The sequence below is a fragment of the Thalassophryne amazonica genome, chromosome 7 (assembly GCF_902500255.1).
Source record: "Thalassophryne amazonica chromosome 7, fThaAma1.1, whole genome shotgun sequence".
Taxonomy (NCBI): Eukaryota; Metazoa; Chordata; class Actinopteri; order Batrachoidiformes; family Batrachoididae; genus Thalassophryne; species Thalassophryne amazonica.
Window position 1 is genome coordinate 35,784,817 of NC_047109.1, and position 10,725 is coordinate 35,795,541.

General features: G+C 42.3%; 1 long non-coding RNA gene across 1 annotated transcript; it reads left to right on the forward strand.

The window, feature by feature from the left end:
- Positions 1–1,408: 1,408 nt before the first annotated feature.
- LOC117513779 lies at positions 1,409–9,669 on the forward strand. The gene is made up of 3 exons (XR_004561714.1): positions 1,409–1,547; positions 4,381–4,385; positions 9,658–9,669. It is a non-coding gene; the product is annotated as an uncharacterized LOC117513779 (long non-coding RNA).
- The last annotated feature ends 1,056 nt before the right edge of the window (positions 9,670–10,725 follow it).

Sequence of the window (10,725 nt, forward strand, 5' to 3'; positions counted from 1 at the left end):
GTAAATGGCAAATGGACTGCATTTATAGAGCGCTTTTCCATGTGCATCAGGCGCTCAAAGCTCTTTACAAATAATGCCTCACATTCACCCCGATGAAGCCAACAGGTCCACATCATCTGCCAAAAGCAGTGACGAGGCCCTCAGCCCAACAAACTGAAAACCCTCCTCTCCCCAAATACGCCTCAATATCCTGTCTATGGATATCACAAACAGGTTTGGTGACAAGGCACAGCCCTGGTGAAGGCCAACCACCATCGGAAACGAGCCCGATTTACTGCCGAGACCCCCCTCACTCCACACACACCCCCCTCACTCCGCACAGGATGTCCACAGTATCTCCCAGGGTACCCGATTATATGCCTTCTCCAAGTCCACTCCACAAAACACATGTAGACTAGATAGACATAGTCTCAGGCCCCCTCCAGGATCCTTGTGAAAGGGAAGAGCTGGTCAGATGTTCCACGGCCACGACGGAACCCCCATTGTTTCTCTTCAATCCGAGGTTCAACTGTTCGAGTGTGATGTCCCTGCAGTTGACACACACTCTTTGCTCCCTTTTTTAAAATATGGGGGCCACCATCCCAGTTTACCACTCATTAGGCAATGTCTCAGACCTCAACGCAATGTTGAAGAGACGTCTCATCCAAGACGGTCCCTTCACACCCTGAGCCTTCAGCATTTCTGGACAGTTCTCATCAACCCTCGGGCCATTGCCACTGCGAGTTGTTTGACTACCTCAGTGACCTCCACCAGGGAAATTGATGATGATCCCTTATCAGCTTCCAGCTCTGCCTGTACTACAGTCTGATGCAGGAGTTCCTCAAAGTGTTCCTTCCAGTGCCTGATTACGTCCTCATTTGAGGTCAACATAATCCCATCCTTACTGTAGACAGCTTGGATGGTTCCCCCTTTTCTTCTCCTGAGGTGCCTCGCTGTCTGCCAGAAGCACCTTGGTGCTTACCAAAAGTCCTTCTCCATGGTTACTCCAAACTCCTCCCACACCCGCTGTTTTGCCTCTCTCAGCAGAAGCTGCCACCTGTTGGGCCTGTCGGTACCTTCCATCTGTCTCCGGAGTCCTCCAAGATAACCTATTCCAGAAGGACTCCTTCAGTTGGATAGCTTCCCTGACCACTGGTGTCCACCATGGTGTTCGAGGGTTGCTGCCTCTTGAGGCATCTAAGACCTTCAGGCCACAGCCCTCCACTGCAGCTTCAGTAGTGGAAGCTTTGAACATTGCCCACTCTGGTTCAATGCCCCAACCTCCACAGGGATGCCAGAGGAGCTCCGTCGGTGGTGTGAGTTGAAGACCTGTCAGACAGTGGGCTCCTCCAGACGTTCCCAGCTCACCTGCACTATCCATTTGGACTTAGCTATCCAAAGTCCCCCCCCCCCCCACCCTCTGATCATTTGTCCATAAAATTGTTATAAGTACACCTCTGCATAACATTGTATCCTTATTAACATTAAAGAAAACAAAAAAGAAAGAACTTTAGATCAACTTACAACAAAGAATAACATTATTAACATTGTTTTTTTTAGTCTGTAACGTGACCAAGACCATGTCTACTGCTGCTCAGCTCCTCTGGTAAGGTGCTAGTTGGTGCAGCCAACTCTTCTTTTTCGTTTCTCTCTACTGCCGTACGCAATCCTGGTTGTAACAGGCAATCCACGGAGCTTACAAAAATGCTTTAAATTGTCAAATTTCCAGCGGTTGAAATGGTCCAACTCATAGGACTCCTTGCTGCTTTCCACCGTCTTTGAATGTGGATTGGTAGCTGAAAATTTAGCGTACCCATAATCAGTGTTGCCACAGTTACTTTGAAAAAGTAATCCAGTTACTGATTACTCGTTGAAAAAGTAACTTAGTTACTTTACTGATTACTCAATTGTAAAAGTAACTAAGTTAGATTACTAGTTACTTTTTTAGTTACTTTCCCCAGCTGTCGACAACAACCCTCTGCCACCTCAACATGACAATGATACTTGTTTTGCCAAAACTCACTTTATAGTCCTTTTCTTGACTTCAATGAAAATAAGTACTTGTTTTATAAAAAGTAAAAGACCTATTTCTTGACCTCACGTTTAACTGTTGACAGCTCTGTGACAGTAAAACTTGCAATTTCTAACCTACATTTTTTATAAATGTAACTATTAAATTCTTTCTAACATTTTTCTAACATTTAAATTCTCTCTAAACATTTTGTCGAAATTATTATTAGTATAAGTAGTATCAGTAGTCGTAGTAAAAAAAAGGCTTCAAAACTGGACCTTTAATCTGGGGGGAGTTGTGGGGGGCACATCCTTGCCCCACGCCCCCATTCCATCTGGATTCGCCCCTGCTTTGGCGTTTGAGCACAAAGAGTGGATAACATTTATTTATGCAGAAAACATGACCAGATTTACAGGTAAGAAAGTTTTATTGCTTTTTCACATCATGTGGTCCTCAGAAAGAGAGTTTAGGTGCATTTGAGTGGAAAATAGTGTTAGTTGTTGACGCGTCACGGAGGATCAGCTGTTTTTAACGAGCAGATATGGAGCAGCTCAGCTCAGAATTCTAAATAAAGGAATAGAAAAGCATAAAGATGCCTTTGTAAAGCTCAGTGCAGGTGTGCTGTTGTCACCGTGCTTTAAGAGGTGAGGAGTCGTAGTTGCTGCAAAAAACCGCAGCTGAAAAGCTCACAGCCCGATTAAAGTCGGCAGTGCAGTCGAACCACGAACCCCTGCCCACGGACCAAGTTTAATGCTGCTATCGACCCACAATGCAAAAATAATAGTAACGCACAGTGACTTGGAGAAGTAACTTTAATCTGATTACTGATTCGGAAAGATTAACGCATTAGATTACTCATTACTAAAAAAAGTAGTTAGATTAGAGTAACGCGTTACGCGTTACCGGCATCACTGCCCATAATACACCGCATAGCCCGAGATGTGCACTTTGCTTATTCTCCCTGCGCATACTCTGACAATGAGAGCGCCACTGCCATCTACTGCAGTGGATGTGCAAATACACTTTTTTTCTAGTATGGGGTGAAAAAAGCATGTTCCCCGCAGTCACACGTCACATGCGCACCCCCCCCCCCCCCCCCCCAGGGGAGCGCACACCACTATTTGAGAAGGACTGTCTTATAGTAATGTTTTTGTGGAGTGAGCTCCCTGCTGAGATGAAACAGTCACATTCTGTAGAGAGTCCAGACTTAACATGGATCTATTCTCCCTCTCGTATGGCTAGCATACTGGCATAGCAAGGTACTATGCCTCCTATCCTTTCAATTCATTTTATTAGCAATGGAACAGGTCTCGGCCTCACTTCATCTAAATTCTGGGTCTGCTAGTGAAGCTTAGGGCAGCGACTGCCGATCAGCTTAGTAATCTTTCTGGTAACATGTCGATTTATTGCTGGTGAACTCATACCTTCAGTGCAGTTTTCCAGCTGACTGATTCTGCTTCTTTTTCTCTCTCCGAGGTACTGTTGACGCCTCACAAGCCTTAAAAAAAAATCTCCTTTAACAGTGGAACATCCGGATAAAATGCTGAAGCCGACTTCTTCTGAAACTTCTCTGTTCTCTCACGACGTCCTGGATCAATAGAGCATGAAATGTGGAGGTTTTCAGCTTGAAACAGGCTGACGACGGCGCCTGGGACCGCTGCGCGACGTCCCGCACCATGGGAAGTCCTTAAAGCGACAGTATCACCTCAAAATCTCTCATCAGCCGTTAAAATTTTCACCGAAAACCAGCTTAATTTTTCGAATCGTGTCCACTTCGATGTGTCTCACAGGTTTAGAAAAAATTTTGATCAAACAAAGCGCCAGTCTCTCAGCAACTTCCCAGACAAAGCATTTCCGACGAAGGGCTGGACGACTCCTCCCACAAGGAGTGCTCACAGGCGAATGACGTCACCGACAGGCGTGGAAAAACTCACGCATGCGCACGAGGGTTCAAGCATGTCTGACGTAAAAACATATGAATGAAATCCATATAGTTTTTGAAAAAAATAAAAAGGACCTATACTTTATTGACAGCCCTCTTATCAGTGTGGAACTGAATTTGACCTGAACGCCCAAGATTGATATTTGACCGATTCTAACTAAAAATCAGATGACACGTGTCCATCCATGGGCCCAGTGTACGAGGTCTGTGAGAAAAGAAACGGACCTTTTTATTTTTTTCAAAAACTATATGGATTTGAATCACATGCGATTACATCAGACAAGCTTGAACCCTCGTGCGCATGCATGAGTTTTTTCACACCTGTCGGTTGCGTCATTTGCCTGTGAGCATTCTTTGTGTGAGCACTGGTCCACCCTTCCCGTCGTAATTCCTTTGTCTAAAAACTTGCTGAGAGATTGGCGCTTTGCTTTATCAAAATTTTTTTCAGAAACTGTGAGGCAGATCCGAGTGGACACCATTCGAGAAATTCAGACAGTTTTCGGTGAAAATTTTAAGGGGTGATGAGAGATTATGCAGTGTTACTGTCGCTTTAAGGACTGCCCACGGAGCCGGTCGGCGCGCAGCGCCCTGAGCCGCCGTCGTCAGCCTGTTTCGAGCTGAAAACTTACAAATTTAAGCCTCTGTTGACCCAGGACATCGTGAGAGAACAGAGAAGTTTCAGAAGAGGTCGGGATCAGCAGTTTATCCGGACATTCCACTGTTAAAGGAGATTTTGTAATGAAAGACGTGCGGACGGATTCGCGCGTCGGCACCCAGCCGTTCATGGCGCGGCGCCACAGCAAAACACCTCCGTTGGAAGCTTTACAGAACAAGTTTGAACATGCCCAGCTGTTAAACAATTTCTCGGATACTCACTCGACTGAAAGCCATCGAAAGCCGCCTAAATCTTACGAATGGTTATCAACACGGAGGTGTTTTGCTGTGGCGCCGTGCGATGAGCGGCTGCATCTCGACGCGCGAATCCGTCCGCACGTCTTTCATTACAAAATCTCCTTTAACAGTAGAATGTCCGGATAAACTGCTGATCCCGACCTCTTCTGAAACTTCTCTGTTCTCTCACGACGTCCTGGGTCAACAGAGGCTTAAATTTGAAGTTTTCAGCTCGAAACAGGCTGACGACAGCGGCTCGGGGCACAGCGCGCCGTCCGGCTCCGTGGGCAGTCCTTAAAACGACAGTAACACTCCATAATATCTCATCAGCCCTTAAAATTTTCACTGAAAACCGTCTGAATTTCTCAAATGGTGTCCACTCGGATCTGCCTCACAGTTTCTGAAAAAATTTTGATAAAGCAAAGCGCCAGTCTCTCAGCAAGTAGTCAGACAAAGGAATTCCGACAGGAGGGGTGGACCAGTGCTCACTCAAAGCCTGCCCACAGGCGAATGACGCAACCGACAGGCGTGAAAAAACTCACGCATGCGCACGAGGGTTCAAGCTTGTCTGATGTAATCGCACGTGATTCAAATCCATATAGTTTTTGAAAAAAATTAAAAGGTCTGTTTCTTTTCTCACAGACCTCGTACTTGGCAGAGTTGGTCAAAACCAGATTTGGTGTTCTTAATTTATTTTGCTAACCTACATAAAAACATGGTTACATATAGACTGAGACAATTACAGGAGCATACATCACTGGCAGAGTTGCTAAAAATAACTATAACACCCTACTTTGTAATTGGTGGCAAGTTAGTGGTACAGCAAAGTCTCAAGAAATACGTTCTGCTCTGTGTTGCTCCCCCATATATACCAATTTACATCAGTGCATGTTGAACTTAGAAAATACTGCAGCCTGTAGCTGTGTTCAGTTGTTTATGGTGAACGTAGTGCACAGTCACTAGTCCTGATAGAAATTTAATCACCAGCAATATGTGGTGTAAGTAGGGCTTGCCGACAAAACACGATGGTAACATATCATGACAAAATTTACCTCAATCACGAGGATATACTTTACACATTTGTACCTGATATACGTAGATAGAACTAAGAGGAGAAATAAACATGAAAACAATGTCTGCAGCTATGAGCTTGCACATAAAATCCACAACTGTTTATTGCAGAATGGTATTTGAGCTCTTGAAGAAAATGGTAGAAAAAAGCTGGGGGAAAAGAAAGCGAGAGGAAGAGAGCTGACCCAGTGAGGAGCAAGAAAAGTGACCATGAAAGTGAACTTACATCATTAACTCAAACTGAGGAAGCCGTTGACACAAAAAAGAAAAAAGAAAGAAAAATGCTTATCTAACTGAGGGATATAGTTACACTGTTACTAATTCAGGATGATAAAATTCAGAAAAGGCAACCATGATAGGCTGGCACTGATTGACTGTCCACATTATATTCAGTGCATCCCAAAATTATTCACAGCGCTTCACATTTGTTATGTTATAGCCTTATTCCAAAATGTAAAGTAAATTAATTTAAAGTAAAGTAAATTAATTTTTTCCTGTCAAAATTCTCCTCACAACACCTCATAATGACAACATGAAAAAAGGTTGTTTATATATATATATATATATATATATATATATTGCAAATTTGTAAAAATAAAAAAAACTAAGACCTCATATCACATAAATATTCACACCTGATGCTCAATACTTTGTTGATGCACCTTTGGCAGCAATTACAGCCTCAAGTCTTCTTGGAAAGCATGCCACAAGCTTGGTGCACCTATCTTTGGGCAGTTTTGTCCATTTCTCTTTGCAGCACCTCTCAAGGTCGATGAGGTTGGATGGGGATTGTCGGTGCACAACAATTTTCAGATCTCTTCAGAGATGTTCAATCAGCTTCAGGTCTGGGCTCTGGCTGGGCCACTGAAGGACATTCACAGAGTTGTCCTGAAGTCACTCTTTGATATCTTGCCTATATGCTTAAGGTTGTTGTCCTGCTAAAAGATGAACCCTCACCCCAGTCTGAGGTCAAGAGCGCTCTGGAGCAGGTTTTCATCCAGGATTTGTACATTGCTGCATTCATCCTTCCCTCAATCCTGACTAGTCTCCCAGTTCCTGCCGCTGAAAAACATGTGTGTTTGATGTGCAGTGTTTCCAGCATGAGGCATCATCTGAGCATTCTTTTTTGGAGGAGATTTTATGGTCCATGGTTAGTTTGAGCTTTTGTGTGTGCGTGTTGGTGCATGTGCACCTGCAAGACCCCCTCTTCTGTCACTCTGTGAGCAGCTGGTTGACAGAAAGAGAGTTGTCACAGATCTCAGTGTGTAAGTGCACAGGGGGAATATTACGTATGTGGTATGAAAAGTCACAGATGTAAAAAAACAGTCAGAATCTGATCTGAACATTCAGATAAAAACAGATGCAAAAATGCGATTTGAACCACATATCAAACTACCAATGAAAAAAGGATGTCTGCGACATTTGACTGTCTAGACATTGCATGAAATGTCTAGTCGTCAATGTCATTGCATGACATTGCATGAAATCAGATTCATATGTGATGTGCACCTCACTGGGATTTTTACTGGAACTTTGAACAAGGGCATATACAGGTGCTGGTCATATAATTCGAATATCATGAAAAAGTTGATTTATTTTAGTAATTCCATTCAAAAAGTGAAACTTGTATATTATATTCATTCATTACACACAGACTGATATATTTCAAGTGTTTATTTCTTTTAATTTTGATTATTATAACTGACAACTAATTCAATATCTCAGAAAATTAGAATATTACTTAAGACTAATACAAAAAACAGATTTTTAGAAATGTTGGCCAACTGAAAAGTATGAACATGAAAAGTATGAGCATGTACAGCACTCAATACATAGTTTTTGCCTGAATTACTGCAACAATGCGGCGTGGCATGGAGTCGATCAGTCTGTGGCACTGCTCAGGTGGTATGAGAGCCCAGGTTGCTCTGATAGTGGCCTTCAGCTCTTCTGCATTGTTGGGTCTGGCGTGTCACATCTTCTATGGGGTTAAGGTCAGGCGAGTTTGCTGGCCAATTAAGAACAGGGATACCATGGTCCTTAAACCAGGTCCTGGTAGCTTTGGCACTGTGTGCAGGTGCCAAATCCTGTTGGAAAATGAAATCTGCATCTTCATAAAGTTGGTCATCAGCAGGAAGTATGAAGTGCTCTACAACTTCCTGGTAGACGGCTGCATTGACCTTGGACCTCAGAAAACACATTGGACCAACACCAGCAGATGACATGGCCCCAACCCATCACTGACTGTGGAAACTTTACACTGGACCTCAAGCAACGTGGATTCTGTGCCTCTGCTCTCTTCCTCCAGACTCTGGGACCTTGATTTCCAAAGGAAATGCAAAATTTACTTGCATCAGAGAACATAACTTTGGACCATGCAGCAGCAGTCCAGTCCTTTTTGTCTTTAGCCCAGGCAAGACGTCAAGTCAGCAGTCTTCCCCATGATTGTGTAGCCTACAGAACTAGACTGAAAGACCAGTTAAAGGCCTTTGCAGGTGTTTTGAGTTAATTAGCTGATTAGAGTGTGCCGCCAGGTGTCTTCAATATTGAACCTTTTCACAGTATTCAAATTTTTTGAGATACTGAATTTGGGGTTTTCATTAGTTATCTCTTATAATCATCAAAATTAAAATAAACACTTGAAATGTATCAGTCTGTGTGGACTGAATGTATACATTATACAAGCTTAACTTTTTGAAAGGAATTACTGAAACAAATCAAATTTTTCTTGATATTCTAATTATATGACCAGCACCTGTATACCTCCTGTATGTACCTTTTACGAAAAAAGCCCTCAATATGCATTGCTATCATCATAATAATAATAATATGTTTGTTTAGCAATTTCTAACTTCACTTACAAAGTATTTTTCAAAATAAAATACAATTAAAAACAAAAAGTTTAACTAATGAACCTTTGAGCTCATTCAGGTTTCAGTCTTTACCAGGATACTTTTGGCAGCATTAGTAAATTACATATTGTGAGAAATATCGATCGGTATAAAAAAAAACCTACTGTGATCGCATTTTTTTGCCATATCACTGAACTAGTTGTATGTAATCATAAAAATATAACACAATGCTAAAATACCCTCGGCCGTAGGAGCGTTGTCTTTTTTATATTTTTCAGTTGTTTAATTGGTTTCAGTGCAAACTGTATGTATGCACTGAAACCAATTAAACCACTATATATATATATATATATATATATATATATATATATATATATATATATACACACACACACACACACACACACAGTGGTCCCTTGTTTATCGTGGGAGTTACGTTCTAAAAATAATCCGCGATAAGGGAAATAATTTTTGCAATAATTATATATGTTTTAAGGCTGTAAAACCCCTCACTACACACTTTATACACTTTTCTCAAATTCCGGAGGTATGGATGTGGGACCTGCAAAGAATCCGAGTCCTCTCTTGGTGGCCATGGAGCTCTGCGGCTGCAGTCAACATCCGCTTCAAAACAGCGAGCGTAGTCTCTGGACCTAGATAGAGATAGATAGATAGATACTTTATTGATCCCAGAGGGAAATTCAAGGCATCCAGCAGCTTACACATTAGACAAGACACACACATTGCACCAGACACACAAAATAGGGTTAAGTAAATAAAAGAAAAATGGACTAATCAATAAAAGCTACTAACTAAAAAATAAAAATAAAATTTGTGTGCAAGTACAGCATCCAGTCTCAGAGAATATGACGGAGGAGTAAATGTAGTAGTGCAGTAGTGAGGAGGTAGCACAGATGTAAACAGTACACAATGTGAACAGTGTAGGTTGTGCAAAGAAGTAAGCAGTGTAAACAGTGTTGGTAGTGCAAAAGAAAGCAATAAAAGGTCAAACAGATGTGTCACAGGATTATTTCTTACTGAGATGGGAAGAGTTGAACAGTCTGATGGCCTGATCAGACTGGCCTGAAAAGACTTCCTGAATCTGTCCGTGTGGCAGGACTGGGACAGCAGTCTGCCGCTGTATGAGCTCCTCTGCCTGATGATGGCGCTGTGCAGAGGGTGCTCAACATTGTCCATGATGGCCAGCAGTTTACTGAGCCTGACCTGTTGCCAGATTTGGCACAGCTCCGCACAGCAGACAGGAGGGCGGTGTGAGTGGCCCGCTGCTGCTTTTACCGAGCCCGCAGACTCAGTAAGCGCATCAGAGGCAGTGAGAGCAATCGTGGTGATGCTGACCGGTGCCGCGACTGGTCCGCCTGCTAAGGACATAGAACACAATGCGCTGTTAAAAAAAAGCATGCAAAATTGCACAAAAAAAAATCCGCAAAACTGCGAGGCCATGAAAGGTGAACCGCGTTATAGCGAGGGACCACTGTATATATATATAAACATTAGTTATACCTTTTATTATTTACATTCATTATTCAGACCCTATTGTCTTATTTCCAATTTGTACATGCTCCTGTATTTTGTCATGTGATAATTTTAGAAGGACCACAATGGAAATAAGTGTTTATGCTTTATTGTGTTATCTGTGTATCATTGATACATTCACCTCTGTATGTTGATATTGATGTTGCCGAATAAGCTCAATTAATCATAATTTTTTTTTTTTACATTTTAAGTGCCTCTGCAGGAGGGCATGTGTGTGCGCATACACAAGCTTTTGACATTAGCTTTGAGTTATCAGAAGTTAACGTGCACATTGACATCCGTGAGATGTCTTGTAAATCACCCCAGAGGTGTTATCAGGTTAGAAAAACAGCGTTTTCAGCTTTAAATGTGTTTGTCAGTAGCTTTTACATAATGTATGAGAAATGTGTTATATTTATCCATAAACGAAGTGGTTTTGGAGCATTCGA